General features: G+C 31.3%; 1 pseudogene; it reads right to left on the bottom strand.

Moving 5' to 3' along the window:
• Window positions 1-4,343: 4,343 nt before the first annotated feature.
• LOC145271710 (U1 spliceosomal RNA) lies at window positions 4,344-4,518 on the bottom strand (annotated as a pseudogene).
• Window positions 4,519-5,602: the final 1,084 nt, after the last annotated feature.

Below are 5,602 nucleotides of genomic sequence, written 5' to 3'. Positions count from 1 at the left end.
GTGTAAAAAAAGAAAAAAAAAGATACAAACTTACTTTTCTTTCCAGGAATTCAATGCGAATAAAAAAAGGGATTGTTTTAATCATACTACTATTAATATTAATATTAACTAATAAAATATGATATCATATTTTATTAGATTACAAAAACAAAAATAAGTAAACTTATTTTAATGGTTAAGATTATATTAAAATTTATAGATTAGATTTTTAGTGTAAAAAAAAAAAGGAAGAAACGATACAAACTTACGTATATTTCCAGGAATTCAATACGAAAAAAAATCGGGATGAATTCGTTTTTCTTTTGTGTTCAAAACAGACAATTTGTTCTGTTTGTTAAGATTTCTTTAGTGAATTTACCGAACTTTTGTTTTGTGTGTCTAATTCATTTAGAAATAAAATATATGAAAATATAAAAGAATTAAAATTAAAAGAAGAAAAACACAATTTAAACACAAAATTATGTAAATAGAAAATCAACTGCTAAAGAACAAAGGGACGAAGTAAAGAATAGATACCCTGTAGCAGACGACACCGCCTGGCGGTGCCAGGTGCACAATTCAACTAACACCGGTGATTCGACCTTGACATTGGCACAAGCACACGGCGTCGGTTGTTTGTAAACACGTCAAATAGCAAACATGCTCGAATATTCACCAGCATTTTTAAAAAAATATATTTACAAAACCTTTGAAGATTTAAAAGAAAAAGTATATATTTACAAAACATTTTTTAAAAATAAGTAACAAAACGAACGTATTTAAATAAAAGATATTTAAATAAACGGGTGTCTCTTTCTATTTTGGATTTTTGCGACCAAGATTGATTTTTATGTACCGTGTTTTGGGGGGTTCTGTGTGCGTTTTTAAGACAATTCAATATTTATTCTTTAAAACATTAACTTCAGTGACAATATATTTTCAAAATAATATTTTTAAATATTACATTTTTACGAATATTCGCGAGCAAGATTTAAAAAAAAAAAAAGACGAGGTGTTTTTTTTTTTTCAATTAAATTATAAACTTTATTTGAACTTTCAACAAACTTTTACAGACAGTTTTTTTTTAAATAAAAATTATAAAAAGATTTCTATCTTGTGATACTACATTTCATCTTTATAAAAATAAAAGTTATAAAAAGATGTGAATAAAATAATATATTTTTTTTATCTCAATTGTTTATACTTGTGATTTTATTATGCATAAAAATTGCCTCGGCCTAAAAGGATTTCTCCTTCACTGACCACCGACATACATCGCACTGTAAATAAATATTGAATTGTATCAAAAATGCACAAAAAAGAAATGGCCAAAACCGTATAGAATGAACCTTTTTTTATAAGTTTTATTCAAACAGTCTTTATTTGAACTTAATGGACTGGGACTGTTGTTTTTTTTTATTATTTATTAACTGTTTTATTCTTTTTATCAAACAAAAATAGAACTTTTATAATGAAATATATATTATGGACTGTTTTTCAAACATCGAAATTTTAAAATTAAAGTTTTATTTAAAACAAAAAAAAAGACAAGGTGTTTTTTCTTTTCGAGATATTTTTTTTCACCATTTATTACTTTGAAATTTTATTCAACAATGAAATGATAAAAAAAAAACTTTTCGTTAAATATATTTTTAAAAAATTATTATAAAATATCCATAAAGTCTATTTTTATGTCTGTAAAAGTTTGTTGAAAGTTCAAATAAAGTTTATAATTTAATTGAAAAAAAAAAAAACACCTTGTCTTTTTTTTTTTTTTTTAAATCTTGCTTGCGAATATTCGTAAAAATGTAATATTTAAAAGTATTATTTTGAAAATATATTAATTGTCGCTAAAGTTAATGTTTTAAAGAATAAATATTGAATTGTCTTAAAAACGCACACAGAACCCCCCCCCCAAAAAAAAAACACGGCACATAAAAATCAATCTTGGTCGCAAAAATCCGAAACAGAAAGAGACACCCGTTTATTTAAATATCTTTTATTTAAATACGTTCGTTTTGTTACTTATTTTAAAAAAAATGTTTTGTAAATATATACTTTTTCTTTTAAATCTTCAAAGGTTTTGTAAATATATTTTTAAAAAAATGCTGGTGAATATTCTAGCATGTTTGCTATTTGACGTGTTTACAAACAACCGACGCCGTGTGCTTGTGCCAATGTCAAGGTCGAATCACCGGTGTTAGTTGAATTGTGCGCCTGGCACCGCCAGGCGTCGTCGTCTGCTACAGGGTATCTATTCTTTACTTCGTCCGAACAAAGAACTTAAGGTCATTGAAATAACACGGTGTAATCATTATTTCGTTCCTTGTGTAGAAAATGTCTGTTTATTAGTTAAATGTGCCGAATTGTTTCCTTAAGTTTAGATTGTATTTGTCAATGTTTGGGATTTCTTTATAAAATGTCTTTTCTTTTTTTTTTCCTCTTTTTTTGTATGTCTCATTTATTAAAATAAATAAGATACATGAAGATTTAATAATCAGGTTTATTTTATTTTTATTTATTTATTTTAGAAGACTGAACATTTCATTATTATTTGGATTAGTCAAACTACTGTTAACATCCAAGATGAGAACTGTAGTCAAAATAATCGGCAGATTTACCGTTTAGTTGTACAAATAGCCTCGAACCATATAATCACAAAAGGGGACTCTTAAAGGTCAACACCGGTATCGAGCAGAAGTTTGTTTACATGTTTCACAAAGTTTAAATGGTTAAAATATAATCACGTAATTATTGAAAATGTGATCATGTGATTAAAATTTAATTTTTTTTACCACGGTGTTTAACAAATTTTAAAAAATCATGAAAGATGAAGTTTTAAAATGATTAAACGTGTTTTATTTTATAATTTAAAATGAAAAAACCTTGAACAATAAAAAAAAACATTTTCAGTACTTATGTATTGTTGGTACTGTGCTGAAATGATATTTTTATTTTATTGAAAGCCATTCTTAACATGGGGAGGGTGTTTTGTAACTATTCTGTGATTCCACCTTACAATTAAAAAAAAAAGATGGCGTAAAACTTTAATTTAACCTGAAAAACTATTTAAAAATAGCGCGGTACCAAAAATGCATAAGCACCAAATTTTGGTTTAATTTTACAATAGATATTTTTCTCGGATGCATATGACGGCAGATGGTACTGCGTTATTTTTATATAGTTTTTATTTTTTCAGTTTAAATTCAAGTTTCACGATTTTTTTTTATTATAAAAAGTTGTAATGTGGAAGCATAAATTAGTTACAAAATACCCTCACCTCCTCATATTAAGAATGGTTTTCAAAATAATAACGTTATTATTTCAGCTCGGCACCAAAAATACATAAGTACCCAATATTTCATTTTTATTGCTCAATGTGTTTTTTTTTTTAAATTATAAAATAAAATGGGAACTTGTACATTTTAATAAAGACATTAAAAATGAAAATAGCGAAAAAAAAAAAAGGTTATATTGTACGTATCCATTATGAAATGAAGTTCTCTGGAAAAACTTTCACTTAATTTGGTCAAGTAGTTTCTTTAAAAAAAAAACAACAACAACAACAATTTGTTATGATACGATACCAATTTTTAAGAAGAAAATCTATTATTTAAGATGTGAAGGATGTATCTGCACTTTAGACTGAGTTATCTCCGCGTGGCGTGTTCTAAAAATCCAAACACGGCCATCTTCAGCGCGCTGTCATATTAACATGTTTACCCGCTGTAAAAAAAAAAAAAAAAAAAAAAAAAACTCTCTGAAATTTTTTTTTCAGAAAACTTCAGTCCATAACGGATACGTACAATATAACCTTTTTTTCGATACTTTCATTTTTTAATGTGTTGATTAAACTGTACAAGTACCAATAAAAGATATTTAATCATTTTCATAATTTTGGTAACGAAAGATACCTGTGCACATCATTCAACTTTGTTTGGATGACCAATTTTCGAGGTGATGGGTGGGATTCAATCAATAGACACACTAATTCTGCGGTAGTTTTCCAGAGGTTTTCATTCATCAATCTATATCGAAAGAAGACACTTTCAGTTGTTGAAGGCGACAGCTCGGCGGATTTCTTACGCTTACGAGATTGATATGTTCACAGCCAACGTTGGTAATGTATACATGCAGATTAGATTATATCAGAACGTTGCGATTGAAGTGGATGATAAACTGGTCGAGAGAATTGGCCTTTTTGTGGCGTGTATAGAGACGGGCGATTGGGAAAACAGAAACAAGGACGTCCTTACACATGTCTGTGAAAGCCGAGGACATACAGACAGGAGGTAGCTGGGAATTAAAATAGTTTTCTGCTCAGAAGGAGGAATAGGGTGGAATTTCTGATTTTGATTATATTATCGGGGTGAGCGCGGACGCAGACCCCACACTTAGAAATAACGTGTCCGAGTCGTCCACATTTGAGACGATCGCAAAGGTCAACCCACCGCAGTACCCACCGCAGTGCAATGGAAGGGCCTCACTTTGAAAGGAATGACCCAAATGATCATCGTTGACCTCTACGCTAGGTATTATTTAGCCTTTCGTCCCCGGCCTTGGCATTATCTACTGCCAACGCCTCATTTGGGGTAAGAAAAAGTTTAGGCACTAAGTCCAGTAAGGGGAAGTGGGGGAAAAACGGGTCTTTTCTAGTCCTTAGCTAGACTTGCGTAAGATAGCAAGTACTTTATTATAAAACCTACACTAGAGCTTCTATCACGCATTGTTTCGCCTAACATTCTTACCCGGACCTACTTAAAATAACAGCTCCCCAGCTTACGGGATGGCAGGCGACATTCACGCTGTGATGAAAAGAAAAAACATAAAAAACATATAACATTATTTACAAAGAACTAAAATGGAAAAATATATACAAACTAAAGGGTATTTTTTTTTGTAATGGAGGCGAGATGATGGGGAGGGGGAGCAAACTAGAATACACCCAAAAAGAAAGAAAAAGAAAACAAATGAACAAAATGCCTATGGGGGCGGGTTAGTAAGGGGACCCTCCCTACCGAACAGCTGGTCTGTCGTATGAAACACCCACTGTCTTCCGGCCCTCTTCCCCGGTGAAAGCAAGCAGGTCGTTCCCTAGAGGGGAGTAGAGGATCTAGGGAATTGTATGAAAAATAAATTAGGGTTGGGGATAACAGGGATGGATGGCGTCTTCCAAGATAAAATACGTAATGGGTAAAAACAGGCCGAGGACAAAATAAAATAAGTGGACTTTTGGGCATCTTTGGAAGCTCTTCTAGTGCCAATCTATCAAAAAATAAAAAGCTATGGGAACAGGATCCACACGCATACTACCCTAATCTAGGCCCTATAAAAAGCACAAGCTATCCACTCTTGGTGGTTACTACCTATCTAGCCTTAAAACTACGCAACTTATAAGGTGAACCTTATTACTTGTCTTGGGGGGACGGGGGCTGGGTTCCGAGAAAAAGAAACCTCAGCACCCTAGGACCAATACCACTAGGGTGGAAACACAAACTGAAATCTAGCGCCTCATTGGATGCACAAACTATCAAAGTCTATGCGGTGCAATCTTTTCCAATCACATCTGATTTTTGTTTTAAGTTGATGCTTAAAACGAACGACCAGATCGTGATCAGAAACA

This window comes from Euprymna scolopes, chromosome 46 (assembly GCF_053919585.1).
Source record: "Euprymna scolopes isolate OS-2025 chromosome 46, ASM5391958v1, whole genome shotgun sequence".
In the NCBI taxonomy this organism is placed as follows: domain Eukaryota; kingdom Metazoa; phylum Mollusca; class Cephalopoda; order Sepiida; family Sepiolidae; genus Euprymna; species Euprymna scolopes.
Note: the sequence above shows the minus strand (reverse complement) of the source record. Positions and strands in the feature narration are given on the sequence as shown.